Here is a 15711-nt window from a genome sequence, read left to right on the forward strand (position 1 = left end):
TGATAGTACAACAAAACTGAAATATGAAGGAAAAAAAACATAAGAACTACAATAACCATTTCATTTTCCACATGGAGAAGTACTTTATTGTAAATGTTACAGAAAAGGAAAGTACTCCAATAATAAGGTTAAGTAAGAAGGCTGAAGGCATGAAACCCATGTTCAGAACACAAAGATGTCTGTACATCTTCCCTCACACTGGGTAGACTGCTGGTTGCTCAGTGAGAAGTAATTTACACAAAATACTGACCAGCTGTTTGTCTGAAGGGATCCCAGAATCCTCTATGGTTCCTCCATGCGGAACATGCCCACCCCCCCTCTTCTTGCCCTTCCATCATTACTTCCCCCTCCTCTGCACCAATTACATCCCTCAGATTGTCAGCCTCCAAGGCCTGGATCTCTTCCTCATCGTCCTCCTCCTCCTCCTCTTCTTCTTCTTCTTCTTCTTCTTCTTTTTCTTCATCCATCTCCTCTCCTTCATCGTCCTCGTCATCAAAGCCCTCAAATTTTCCATGTTGGTAGTACCCAGCATGAAACTCGTCTTCATCCTCATCATCTTCATCCAGGCCTTCTTCTTCTTCCTCCTCCTCCAGTTCATTTTCATCCTCCATCTCCTCCTCCTCCTCCTCCTCATCATCATCATCAGTCCTATTGATGATGATGACATTCTGGTCCTGATCATTGGCGGCCGGCTGGCTGCTGGACTGTGCTAGTTGGTTCTGGAGCTGCATGTGTAAGGACAGTCCAAGCTGACTTGGCTGCCTCCTTGTGAAGGTTGCATCAAAATTTGCTGTAGCTGGGCACCAACAGGCAGAGGTGCTGCCAATTGTGCACGCTCAGCTACCTGAGCAGAGGAGGAGAGTAGCCACTCACCTTGGGCTCCACTGACACCCACTGGTGTAGAAAGGACAGGAGGACCTAGGGTGTGGCATGTGGTTCTCCAAGGAACTCAGGAGTGAAGCATAGTCTAAGCTCAGAGGATGTCGGGGAGCAAAAGAAGGCCCTGGTGCAGGTGCCCCCAAGAGTGTAGGGTGACCATGTAATGCAAATGCAAGCACGTTTAAAGCAATGCCATAGCTTATGTCTTCTTGATTTTAGATATCTGGATAGTAAAACACCCTCTAGAACTGCTATGAAAATAAGCAAAAATAAGAACATGCTGTTTATCTTTGTTTAGCTTTGACCATTCTCATTAAATAACAGTATTTTGTAATAATATTTTCTTTCAAGAATATAACTGCAAGCTATTCTGTGGGATAAAAAGAAATGGAATATTCTTCATTGCCCACATGCATCAATGATCCTTGGCCGCCCGTGACCATGTCACCCATTAACTTGTTCCACTTTTGGTAGGTACTTACTGTATGCATACCTGGAGCCCCACAAGACCTGCTGTTTTGGAGATGCACTGACCCAGCCAAAGTAACTCAGATCCTTACAACTTTTCAATTGTTTCTACTTCCAAGACATCAACTTTGAGAACTCACTTTTCACTGTCTGCCTAATATATCCTTCCCACTTACAGATGCCACTGCAATGAGATAATAAAGGTCATGATAATATTTTTTCAGTGTAAATTTGTAACAAATGATCTTTAAAACTTACAGTGTTCTTAATGCCAACAGCCAGGGCACGGCACACTAAATTAAGGACATGCTGAATGGGAAGATGCACTGAGGTGACTGGATCAATGCTACAAACAAGATAAACACACAAAGATTTGTCTTTGGATCAACTTTCATAGACAAAGATTAAGCATGTTTGTCACGACATACTATTTTCAAGCAGGTCAACATTTAGTAAAATTATTTAATTGCTACAGTACATTCATACAAATATATAAATAAATATATTGAAATAAATATAGCATTACCAGATTAATACATGCTTCCAATGAAGAAGAAGAAACCATGGCAATGAAAAAAGATGTATTCATACCTAAGCTATTCAGCATATCTTATAGTTTCATTAGGTACATGGTTTGAGAAAGCAAACATACACACCTGAGTGTATGTTTAAGAGCCAGGCACACTGCTCTGTAGTGAAGGTGTAGCTGAAGAATCAACAGGGGATCAACGTCGTCCAGCAGAGGAAAGGGCAGCCCTACTCCTGGACCCTCATACTGCATGGTTTCTTCTGAGGATTTTAAATGTAGACTTGAGAAAAATGCTTTGACTTCAGGCCAGTTAACTTGTAAAGTGTTTGGCTGTGTTTACTTTCCGCTTTGTGTCATTTTAAGTGAACATGTTGAACATAAACCTTTAGTTCTCTGTTAAACATTCGCTCGTTATCTCACTATGGGAAACACCTCAGGCTTGATAGACTATGGAATCACCAATTACACCACGTCTGTCCACAGGGCAGACTAATCACAGCTCACCAACTGGGACCGACATATACAGCTGCGGCATTCTTGTTCTCTTCCCCATGAAGACTTTCCTCAGCACCGCAGCTGCACTGCTCCAGTTCACAGACGTACCATTAAGGTAAATTTAGAATTGCTAACGTGTCAAGGGAAGCTATACATCCGTCTACCATGTTGGGGTCCAAGATCCCACCCTTGTCCCGCAGCATGTGGGTTTATGATTTCTGGCAGAGATCCCCATCCGATGTGTATAGCTTGCATGGGTGTCAAGCATGCGCAAGCTGCACTTGTGGATGTGGAGAGCTGTGTGCATTGCTGAGTTATGCCGGCAAGTATTCTAGAAAGAAGGCTTTGGGTGGCCACCTCCTCTGGCGAAAATCCATGTCTCTCTGCAGCTCCTCCAGTTAAAGAGTTCCCCGAGCCCACGCCACTTTTTGACAAGCAACTACTGGAGGAAGGCAAGGAGCTGGTGGGGGATGAGGAGGAAGACGAGGAGATGCTAGCTCGTCTCCTCAGAGATGGGCCAGATGATGAGGAGGACGATGCCATCCTTTCTGTGGCTCAGGTGTCCAGACCCGCGAGTGTGCAAAGTGGCAAACTGCTGTCGAATTTGGTGGATGCTGACTTGATAGAGGTTTGTAAACATGCAGCAGTACAGGGGTTTAAACGCGATACTTATGACAGAAAAAGGCTCCCTTACCACCTTTCCCTGATGAAACAACTGCTTCCCACCCTACCAGCGTGTGTGGCAGAAATTAAGCGGTTGTGGGACAAGCCCTTCTCTCACAGAGTGACCGTCAAGGGTTACTCTGTAATATCGTACTCTGTAATATATATAATATGGAAATCTGTAATATTACAGACCTCAATCTATGCACTTCATGTGGCACTGTGCAGAGCTGCGGCCATTCGGCGCTGCAGGCGAGAGGTCGCTATGGCTTAACCTGTCGAGCGTAGGGGAATGAGAGAAATTAGATTTTCTTGCAACCCCGGTAGACTCCAAGGGTTTATTTGGCCCAGCCATTGAGGCGATGAGACAAAGATGAGGAGGATGCAGAAGAGGAGATTTTTAAGTGTGCCTAGGATTGTGAAACCCCAGGGCGCAGAGCAGTTGGCCTGCCCTCCGGCTGCTCCAAGTGCTAGCACACCATGGGGTAAGGAGTCATTTAGGGTCACTGCAGCTAAATCTAGGTCCACTCACCCATCTAACAAGAAGAAGAGAGATACCTAGAATGCAGTCTCCTCAGGAGAGGGACAGACAGTACCAATGGTTCTCTGTGATGTCCTCCTCTGAGTCCACCACACATGGAAAAAGTGGAGAGTGTGGATTTTGGACAACATTGTTCTAGATTGTGTACAGGGCTGTTCACAATAAAACATGTTCAAGTGCAGAAAACCACCAGATGTATGTGGTCTGAGAAAGTTAAGCACAAGTTCACAAGTGTTTTGTTACAAAGCACTTCAAACTTTGGGTTTAAAACCAACAATATAAAATTGTTATCTGTTGCATCCAGGCTCTTCGCCAAGGGCACAGAGACCCACAAACAAAAAGTCACTGAACCGAGAATTAAATTGGTCTCTGGGCCAGTCAGATCCTGGCTGTTTTTTTTTCTGGCTACTAGATGGCGCCAAAAGACCATCTATAGAAGTGGTTCAACAAAACCAGCTCTAAACTAGCTCTCTGACAGGAGGCTTGGAGAGTATGTTCTGCACATACTCACATACCCACATACTTGGGTCCTGGCGACTGTAACGAAAGGTTACAGGCTGCAGTTTGCTATAAAACCCCCTCCTTTCAACGGGATTATAGCATCTGTAGTGACAGGCGATTCAGCTCGGGAAAAACAGCTATAAAAAGAGTTTTGGTGGGGGAAACTCAGAAAGGCTTTTACTCCCGTTATTTTCTCATTCCAAAGAAAGACGGGGGTCTACGCCTGATATTGGATCTACGTGCTCTAAACAAGCACTTGAGAAAATAAATTCAGAATGCTCATGATCGGAGTGCTCACTCGCTTGATTTGCAGGGGCGACTGGTTTTCCATGGTCAATCTCAAAGATGCTTACTTTCGTATAAGCATTTACCCCATGCACAGAAAATATCTCATATTTTCCTTGAGCAAAGTGAGCAAAGTGTACAAATTTGTTACTCTTCCATTTGGGCTGAGCCTAGCTCCACACGTATTCAGCAGGTGCATAGAGGCAGCACTGTCACCACTAAGACTCAAGGGTCTCAGAATATCTACCTATCTAGATGATTATCTGGTATCTGTCTCGAGAGCAAGTGGAGCAGGACACAGTCATGCTCACGTGTCACAATGAGTCTGGGATTCAGAATCAACTATGTCAATAGCCGATTGACTCCATCTCAGGAGATGGAGTATCTGGGTCTATGTATAGATTCTGTGATATACCACGCTACGCTCTCGGAGAGGAGAGTTACAGTGTTTTATCAGTGTCTGGCTCAGTTTCACAAGGGAAACCTGGTGCCATTCAAGATATGTCTCCACTTGATGGGCATGATGGCTTCCTCGCTGTCAGTGGTCTCGCTGGGTTTATTCAGGATGAGGACTTCCAGCAGTGGGTTGTGGCGAGGTGTCTATGTCCTCGCCGTCATCTCCCACGCCGAGTGAGAGTAACAAAGGAATGCTTGGAGGCTCTTCATCAATGGAGAGGCCCCTCCCTATTTCGTTCTGGGACTCCATTAGGGGTCGTGTCCCTGAGAAAAGTGGTGACTATGGATGCATCCCTGATGGTCTGGGGGCCGTTTTTCAGGGCAGGTCAGTAAATGGCCATTGGACACCCCTGCTCCACAAGCTCCACATAAACCTGGTGGAGCTGATGGCAGTGTTTCTGGCACTGAAACATTTTCTGCCATTCTTAAGGGTTGTCAGATTAAGTATTGGTCAGATCAGACAACACGATGGTGTTGGCGTATATCAACATGCTTCGAGTCACTGCATGCGACGCATTTCCCAGGAGTCCTGAATGTAGGGGCGGATCTCCTTTCAAAAGGCAATCCGTTAAATCCGTAGAATGGTCACTCCATTCACAGGTGATGGATCAGATTTGCTAGAGGTACGGCAGAGTGGCCGTAGATCTCTTTGCCTCGCAGGAAAACTCATTTTAGCAATGTTCAATGCCATTTCAATTTAAAAACCCTGCATTGGGTTAACTTGAGAGTATATATCACTGTGGTTTTCATAAATATGTTGTAAAATGTATATTTTTGTTCATTATATTTAATTAATATTGTTATATTTTACATATTGTTTTAAATATATTGTTGAATTCATTGAATGATGATGTAGCATCTCCAGGTTGGCTCACTTGCTCATGGGGTCCATTGCATCCTTCTCAAAAACTCAATTAACTATTACACAGCTCACAACTGAGCTATCACTACTTATAGTCGTTTCATTATACCTCAACCGACATGCTGTAACTCATAGGAGCCAGGCTCCGGGATGTCTGATGGCTCTGGATAACCAATGACCCCCCCCAACGAGACTGGAGACAAAGGAGGAATCCTGCCTCCATGAATGTTGGAGTTCTGCAGACCATCAGTACTGATAGCCCAGCATCACACTTCTGGAACTTCCCATCAACTACATGCAAATTTAACTTCAATTTAACATGCAAATCACCCTGCGCCTAGCAGTTTTACTGCCGTTAAAAGTCAACAAGAATTCCCTAATCTAAACCAAATCAGTGCCTTGACTGGGGGATGACCAAAGTTCTGACTGAAGACACACACACACACATACATACACAAACACACATGTACACACACACACCCACATACATACACACACAGAAACACACACACACAGACACACACACACACCCAGACACACACACACCCCCACAGCATCTGGAAACGCTCATCCTGACCCCCCCCACACACAAGGAGAGTTCCTTTATTCAACTTTCAATAAAACAATAGTAAAATATTTTTATGGTTGTATTACCACTCATGACCTGTTGTTCGGTGTTTTTCATGAAACAGAACGATGTTTTATAAGATAAGAATGTATGTTTTAATTGCTTATACCCAGTTTCCTTTCCTCTCACACAGCAAAATACTTGGTGTTAAATCAACTCGCACGGAGTTAAAAGTAACACTGGCCCAGTGTTTATATAGGTCCACACTAGTCAGTGTTAATTTAACACTGGCCAAAGTGTTAATATTTTAACACTCTGATAGTGTCAAATTGCCAACACTCATAGTGTAGTTTTGCAACACCATAAAGTGTTTTTACACTACATGGATACATGCATTTTCACCATTAGTGTTAAATATCCAACACCCCCAGTGTTATTTAATATCACCAGTTAGTGTTTTTTTTACACTACATTGACACATACTGATGAATTCAATTAATTACAAAAAGGAATTAAAGCTGACTTCCAAAATAAATCACTCTGAAGACCAAAACTGTAGCAAAGGAACTTTATTTTTTAAAACAAGGTGGTCAGTCAGGGGTCAGTCACCATTCATTTTGGCTCTCCTAAAAATAAATAAATAATACAGTACATTTTGGTGATCAAATTCAGTAGTTACAATGAGCAATAAAAGGGAAATTTAGACCAGTGAGAATAAAGGCACAATGTACAGGCCCTCATCTGTACCATATGCACTTTGTAAATCAAAAGGTTTGATAATCTCCAGGCTATCAGCCTTAACATCCTTCTCTTCTCCACCTAAGACATTGTAAGCATGACAATGTTCACTAAAATAGTCAGTCTGAAGCTTCATGACAGCAAAATAGATAACACAGTCTAACAGAAGTATCTTGGTTATTTTAGAGAATACTGGCATGTCGCTCTGACTAGAACTGCAGATGACCAGGCCTTCCCTGTACTCTGTTCCATTCAGCCTTATCCAGTTAGTTGAAAAGATGTCTTTATGTACACTGACATTTAGAAACCTTGCCAGCATCTCACCATCATCAATATCACTCAAAATTAATGTTTTTATTGGTCCATATTCAGTGTGCTTTAATGGTGATGTCTCCCAGTGATGGGCTATAGCCATCTGATGTTTTTTTTGCAAGCGATTTTGTGATGTTCTTAAAGTTTTTTAGCATGTTTTTGAATACCCTGTGCTTTGCCTCAAATCTCATACTCCACATATGTATTAAGGGACCTATTTTTCGAATACTTGCAGGATAGTGGATCATGTAGTGATGTTTTGGTATAAGATTTCTATGTGGATACAACTGTTTAAACAACTCATGGTGTTCAGCTATTAAATATTTAAGATACACTGTCATGCCTTGAGTAATAGATGGAGAAAAAATTATGTTGAGTATATGAAGTAAGAGGAGCAATAAATGCCAATTTTGATTTCCCTCTGGCACATCACCACCAAAAATCAGAGGAAGGTTTCTAACAAGACAGTGTTTGAATGGAATTTAGTCCAATACTGTTGCCACTGTGCTCCAAATTAATCTTGGTGGGACGATTCTTGCGTTCCAAGTGTCCATAGTCAAAAGCATAAATTCTGGAGAGCAATTTGTTTTGACAAAAAATTTTCTGAGATGTTCAAAAAGTAACTCTCTCTCATATTGTGCCTCCCCTTCAAGAACATCATGCATAATATCAAATGCAAAATTATTACAAACATGAAAAAATTTTAAACTGTTGAGAGTGGAATTTCATTTCAAACCAAGGACAGTGGATCCATGAGTAGCAGATGACAATTCCTTGCAATGCAACTCAAAGACCCCCTTGCCACGCAAGACAATCTTTGGGTCATCCTCACTGTAAACACACTGTGCATCAACCTTTTCAATCAAACATATGCGACAGAAGTAACGACCACTGAAAGACTGAGAAACCTAGAATTGAAAGCATCCCTAAGTTGTCCCCCTGTCACCTGACGTATGGTTCCATAAACCTGATCAGTAGAGACTGGAAGGTAATATCAATTTAATAAAAATAAAATAAAAATAAAATATTTAATATCAATTAAGGGCTGCAGAACAGGATCAAAGACATATTTTTTAAGATCTTGAGCATGAAACAGTGCTAATAAATGAATGTTCATTACTTCTGAATTTATTTTTGGTGGCAGATTTCTGAGGACAAAGTAGAGAGCACCAATCTTGTGAACACCTTGTTTTGAACCAAGTGGGTTTGCAGTTTCAAAGTCATCATAGTACAACTGAAGAGCATTTTGATGTTTAGAAAACAATGGATGTGTCTTGAAATAATTTCCATCACAGAAGTCTTCAATAAGATCAGACTTTGATGCATTAATTGTAGTAAGAAGCCTACAAATATCAGCATTCCGGCACAAAGTTTAATGTTTCCAGAATGGGAATATAAGTGTCTTTAACTGGTACCTGGTCATAAGTGCCCGTTTGTTTGTTTCTCCTAGTGTCATATCGTAAACCTAACGTGATTTCTTTTGGCTCATTAACTCCCCACTTCTCACTAAAATATTTAGTTCTTTTTGTTTCAGTATTAAGATGTGTCAGTGGATTGTCAAATTTCTTTAGACTGTGCTCTACCGTAGATCTTATTAGGTCATCAATGGGCAAAGCCAACAACACATCATTCTTAACTTGACTATTCCTGCAGCAAGTTCTTCCAGTTCACCCACAATATTTGAAACACTGTTTGCAACACCACTGGACTGGAGTTTTGCAACGATAGAGACGCAAATGGTCTTTGTATCTATTGAAACACACTTGATTCATTGTTTTCTAAACATTTAGAGTAGGAACGACAATCTGCGTCATTTAACTGTGGACATGGCACTGCTTCTATGCCACTAAACTGAAAAGATGGACTGTTGGACTGATCCTGGGGTTCCACTGGAGATGTCTGGCCTGTTACAGTCTCTGTATTACTATTTAAGTTATTTTGGTGACTATTATTTAAGTTTCCTGAAACCAGAAAAAGTCGAAAACTGACGCCGACAGCCACCTTGTGCACAAATTAGTCTGAAATTTAAACTGGGACAGAAACGATGATAAGTTCTTAAGTGAGTTAACAATAACTGGCTGCTTGCATGCAAATCTTGACAGATGAAACACCTAAACATTCTGTGTGTCACAGTTCTAAACTCCTTACCCCCGCAAACTTGTACCCAGATAAACCTCAACTTTGAACGAGACACTACAAGACCTTAACTGAGGTACAAGCAATTAGTTTCTCAAACAAGACCTGAAAAATACCACAATGCTTCTTATTGCTTACTAGTTGAGAAGCTTTGCCCGCAGTTCACGAACTCTTGGGGTCTCATTTGTTGTTCCAACATCAATGTTATGAATAGTTGTCTGGATAAAGGTGTACATCTGGGCCAGGGACTCTTCATAAGACAGGTTAAATACAAAGTGGGATTTAAACAATTCATGAAATGCAGCTAGGGAGCTGATTCCTTGGCAAGGGATGAGCTGTTTGTCCACAACAATGTAGAACCTGTCAATTGCACTCTTGGTTCTGCCAACAGCAAGCAGGTATGGCTGCTGACCTTCTCTTCCCTTCAGGTGGTAATCAATGCTGCAGCAAGACTGCAAAGCACACAATACCACAAAGACAGTGAATGCACCATTTTCAAAGGAGTGACCCAAAACCTTTGATGAAACCATGTCATGATTGCTTATTTAAAAAGCAAATGTGTTTGGAAACCTAACATTCACTCAGTTTCCAGTTTATTATATACACCTAACTAAATTAACTGCAATTGAATAGTTCTGTAATACATCCTACCTATAAAGATAGTAATTCAATTTCTGTTTGAACTACTATAGGTAAATTTTTGAAGCAGTATTTTGTAATGCCATTGAACTGCACTGTGTAACATCAAATGTTTCATCTATTCTCGTTGATGTGAACTGGGAGGACAAGTATATATTAACCGCAGGTGTATTGAAACACTTCTAATAACAAAATTAGGTTCAGCACCAAGAAAAAAAAACTCCAGCCAACAAAATGTCCATTATGTTAAAACAACTCAGTTTCAACAATAGCTCAAGCCAAAACAGGCAGAACTATTTTTAAAGTGTACCTTGTGAAAATGCACGAGTTTGTCCACAGCATCAGTGGGGCTTATTTTGACCCTTCTGCGTCCAGCTGCAGGTGCCAGGAGATGGAGAAGCAACAGAAGGGAGGCCATATCACTGTCCCAGTCTGACAGAAAATAAGAGCTAACCAAAAAAAGAAACATCTGTGACAAAGGCCACCTCTGAGGTCTAAAGCTACATATGTTACACAAGCTATTATATGTATCCTTACTAGTTTCAGCATCTTCAAGCTGTTCAGCTGCTTTCACAAGGCAGCAGAGTTCTGCTGATGAAGTCAAGTGTTTTGCTTCTGCAATAACCTTTGACTTGAAGGATGTATCCCACCTTTCAAGCATCTTTGAGGATGTTTCAGCATTAAACATCAGCAAAAAGTCTTAGTTAACCTGTACATGTAAATACATCAAAAACAAAAACTGTCAGCATATCAAATTCATATGGAAAGAGTAAATATTAATATTTAGTGTGAACTTACCAATCCTTTCACATCTAAAAATCTAGGAAAGACTGAGGACATTAGTAGTTCTCTGTGGGTTATGCACCAGGTTTTGGCGATGTTTGAATGTCTTTCATCTTGTGAAAGACACTTGCTTCATCACTTGCATGAACAAGAAATGCTATAGCCTCCTTGCAGCATCTCCCTCCAGCTGTGTCACTGTAGCAGCTGCATGTCTCCTGCGCTTTGGTCCTTGTTCAGGGCTTGAGGCTGAGGGTGGACTAGCAGGTCGCTGACCTCTGTTTCTTGTGCTGGTCTTCAACCGCCAAGCTAGAAACCCTGTACCCTTTTTAGCATCATAGAAGTGCTCCTGTGATGTTTCATTTAAAACAATTGAAAACCAGCCAACAAGAAGGAGGGGGGGGGGGAGTCACTGATCTTCACATAACATTAGAGTCTAAAATGCAGTAATGTATGTGTCACATACACACTAACAGGCAACAGTAAACTTGGCCAAAATTTTTTTTTTTTTTTAATTATATATATAAATTCATTTTAGTGACTAATTTTTTACTTTTGATTTGTATTTATTAATACAAGTGATTTTAATATTTTATCTATTTGTCTAATTAGAGAAGATTCAGAACTACACCTCTTAGTAAAACACATTACAGTCCAACAGCAGCACAAAGATGACAAAAATTACCTTAAGATTTATTCAGCACCTCTTAAAACTAAAAAACAACTGAAAAATATTCTACCTTCATGCTTAATGGAGACTTAAATCACTACTCACATAGCCCTTTGGAGAGAAGGGATCCTTCAGAGAGGGAAACAACAATCCCCAAAGCATACTTTTCCCTCTGACTTCGGGTTGGGATCCTCCTGTAAAAGACAATCCGAAAGCTGGCATGAACAAAATTTAAAAAGCCATGCAAAAGTGCCAGCGTAGAGTATAGAGAGTGAACAGTTAAAACAAATTTAACTTGTTCAATCTACCTGTGCTTCTCAATCATGTGAGCAACCAGTATATTGACAAGCTGTCTTCTGGTGCTATGCTTCAGTGAAGAGTTTGCTGTGTATTCCTCCAAGACATCCTGACCACCTGATTTTGTCAGCAAAGCATCTCTGACCATCTAATCACAAAAGAAATAAGAGATGGCTCCAGAAGTAGTACAGTACGTATGAAAAGCTAGCTAAATGGAAAAAACTGTCTTAATGCTACCGTGTTTTTTTCCATATTCATTTGCAAACACTGAATCTCAACAAAAAAGGATAATTTAAATGCTTCGTACCTCCTTTGCAGCTTCCAAGTCTGATTTGCTTGTTCTAGGACAAGCAGATTCTGTCCTCTCTCCAATGATAGGAACACCCCATTCAATGCAGCTATCTCCTTCACTTGACGAGCGGGAGAGGGTATTTGTAAGGGAACTAGAACTCAAATAGCCTAAAAACAAACAAATGATCACAACAGGAAACCACACAATCAAGCATTATATTATTTAACATAAGACTTTTTTATTTTTTATTTTTTTATTGTATTTTAAAATTAAACATAAATGCACACTTATTTCAACTGAATTATAAAGACAGACCAGATTGATCTTTGTCGAACTATTAGGCACAAGTCAGGATTGGCTTCAACCAGCTCAAGTAGTACATCATCTTCCACTGCAGTGTAAGACTCAAATATGGAGAGTCGAGCTCCATCTGACAGTCCAAATATGCATTTGACTGCAAAATAATTCTCAACACAAAGACAAATTGAAGATATATAAACTTTCTTGCACAGTTAGACAAGATGAAAATTACATGAGCGCACAGCTCCCTATTAAATCACTACCTGTTTGTGAACAGACCATTTACCATGTTCCTGTTCCATGTTCTTGATGCATAGAGATGAATATTAACAAAAATATAAGTAAACTGATTTGAAATCTTAGACTCGGATGAAAGTGAATGACAAAGTTTAAAAGTTTATACTTTCAGAATGACCCTTACATTTAAGATTCTACATGCTAATAAAATGCTCACCTTCAGTGATGAAATCTGTGTACGAGAATCCAGACTGAAGTCTGATGTATTTCTTACATCCGTCATACTTGTCCTTCACCAGCATGTTTCTATATGCATTTAATCAAATCTGGAACAAAGAGAGAGAACAAAGAATAGAAGTTACAGCATTTAGCATTTTAAGTATTTTTTACCTTTTCAAATATTTTTAAGCGTTATTTAAACTCATACACAGATTAACTGCTTTTTTTTTTTTTTTAGTCATTATGAAATTATTCCAAACCGACTTCTGCTTTTATGGCAGTACTAGCTGTTAAGTTAGCAATTGCTTCAACATGATAGCTTCATCATTCCAGTCAGCTACACTAATATTTTATTTATTAATAAACCTATTGTGGGAATGTCAGTTTGACATTCAGGCCCTACGTTCACGGTATACCGAGGTAAAAGACGCGACATCCCGCCATAAATTAACACGAGGGTTTCTTCTCCACTGGGCAGTGGTACTGATTGGTAACGTTAGCTTAACTAGCCAGTGTTGTTTAAATCTAGTCAGTCAGATGTATTAAAGTTTAAAAATAATTTTGCTGATATAGTTCCACCATATCTCTGCTATTGACCAAGTCCATTAGAGAGCTGACCAAATAAAATACGCCACTCCCGCCAAAAGTTAACACCCGACTAGAGTTCACCGCCTCTGCAGTTCTGATGCAATAGGCCTGCTAGCTAGCACTAATTAACATTAGCTTAGCCAACACCGACTCTCTTTTAGCCTCGTTTTGGCGTTACGGTTTAACGTTACATCAACACTATACAGGCACATAAGGTAACACCAAGACAACGACAATGAATTATTGTGATTTTATCAAATCAGAATATTATCGATTAAAAATAAGTCCTGGCCACCTAGCCGACCACATGTGAACCAGCTAACATAACCTTCCAACTCTAAAGTTAATAGTAACGTTAGCAGAATGCCTTTTGACTCTATACTGAGCTCTTTCTTAACGTTACATGTTCTGTAGCGTTAACGGTGGGACAAGGGCTATTTTATCACATGATACCAGTTAGTTAAGCTAGCATTAACTTCTAAAGGTGAGCTGTTTTTAGCTTGCTTTCGCCGTGGTAATATTTACATAATGACAATGCAGAACTAGTTTTAATGTTCTTGTCTGTTCAGTATTCATTAATATTACTTGGTCACCGATTTTATTTAAAAATAAAAAAAAAGGCAAAATAAAGAAGCTTACCTCACATTATCGAACCTCAAACTGCCGTCTGCGTGCTGATCCAAGATGGCGCGGACATCCAATTAACTCCGATCAAGTGCAGCTGAGGCAACTCCGAAAAACGACACGCCCCTCAGAGTCCAATCAACACTTTCAGTGAAGAAACTACACCCCATTTGACACTCGTGAACTCAAAAGCACTCTACACCCAGAATGACAAAATGACACCACGTAACACTGGAAAATTTGCTGTGCATACTGTTTCTTTCATGTCTACTATCAAAATGATCCGCTTTTACTTTTATAAGCAATAGTGTAGGCCATGTGGTCACCCAAGTACATAATATGAGCCTACGATACTTTAATTGAAACGTTATCCATTCCTGACTCCACCATAAAGTATGCAAATGAGTGCCCGAGCGGAGACAAAGAAACTTTTTCCCTCCAAAAGTTCAGGTGTTGGATTGGTCAGCTTTTTTTTTTTTTTAGCTTTGGCTTTTTGCGCAGCTTCAGGCTCTGCTCAGCTTGGCTTGGCCCCACGGGGGCCAACCCCCTCTCCGCTCTGCGGTCGGGGGGGCCCCCGTGCGCCTTTTCTTCCCGGCACGACCTCTTCTATTGTCGCCCGACTCGACGCCGATTTTTCTTCGGGACAAGACTTTCACTTTCTGAGACTTTGCCGGCAGCTTCAATCGAAGAACTTTGTTTGCACCACCGAAACCTTTTTCGTTCCAGCAGAATCTCTTGCTTACTCCGAGGACTTTGAATCTCCGAACCTCCTTGATCCACTACATCAGGACTCTTATCAACAAACCAATGCAAGTAAAAGCTACCAATTTTAGATCCGCAATTTTAAGCTGAAGCCCCTTTATTAAGGCGAAATTACCTTGACGATTCTCACACGTGGTAATCAAAACTCGATCTGAAACTTGCCATATTTGATCTCTTCTCTGTTTCCTTATCTCTTTCTCTCTCACTCGCTCTCTCGTTCTGATTTCTTCCGTATTCCCTTCCTTAATCTCCATCTCTCTTTGCCTACTTAGCCCCTCTCTATGATCCTTAACCTGTCTTTTATGTATGTGTGTCGTAGTTAGTATGTGTTGTGTGTTTTTGTTTTATTAAATGCATTTTATTCACGAGTGATTGTCTCTGTGCTTTGCTCACAATTTCGGGGTCCCTGAACATTGCTCTTGCTACGTGCTAAATTACAGCTAGTACTTTATAAACTAGTTATTCTTTCTTGGCCAGGAAGATAACTTTCCCTGGAATTAATGCATAATTATACGGTCTGTTCGGTGGACGAACAAATCAAATAATTGTGTTATTGATTCTCTGACCGTTAGTTCTAAGAACCCCAATTTGAATATTTATAATTAATTATAACCAGTTATAATTACACTTAAATATTTAAATTTTGAGCTAGATTCGCTACAATGATGATGCTTGTTAAAATAAACTAATCTCTGCCTAAAACACCATGTTTGCCTTATCTTGAATATGTCTTATATTCAAGCATTAGGCCTGTGTAGGATCAGTAATATTTGCAAAAAAAAGAGCTGCAGTTTTGGAGATGATCTGATCCAGTCATCTAAGCATCACTATCTGGCCCTTGTCAAACTCGCTCAAATCCTTACACTTGCA

General features: G+C 40.4%; 2 pseudogenes; one reads left to right on the plus strand and one right to left on the minus strand.

Moving 5' to 3' along the window:
• The first annotated feature begins 2325 nt into the window (after window positions 1-2325).
• Window positions 2326-5492, plus strand: LOC131356233 (uncharacterized; annotated as a pseudogene).
• Window positions 5493-9205: 3713 nt separating this feature from the next.
• On the minus strand, window positions 9206-12950 carry LOC131356234 (uncharacterized; annotated as a pseudogene).
• Window positions 12951-15711: the final 2761 nt, after the last annotated feature.

This window comes from Hemibagrus wyckioides, linkage group LG07, assembly GCF_019097595.1.
Source record: "Hemibagrus wyckioides isolate EC202008001 linkage group LG07, SWU_Hwy_1.0, whole genome shotgun sequence".
In the NCBI taxonomy this organism is placed as follows: Eukaryota; Metazoa; Chordata; class Actinopteri; order Siluriformes; family Bagridae; genus Hemibagrus; species Hemibagrus wyckioides.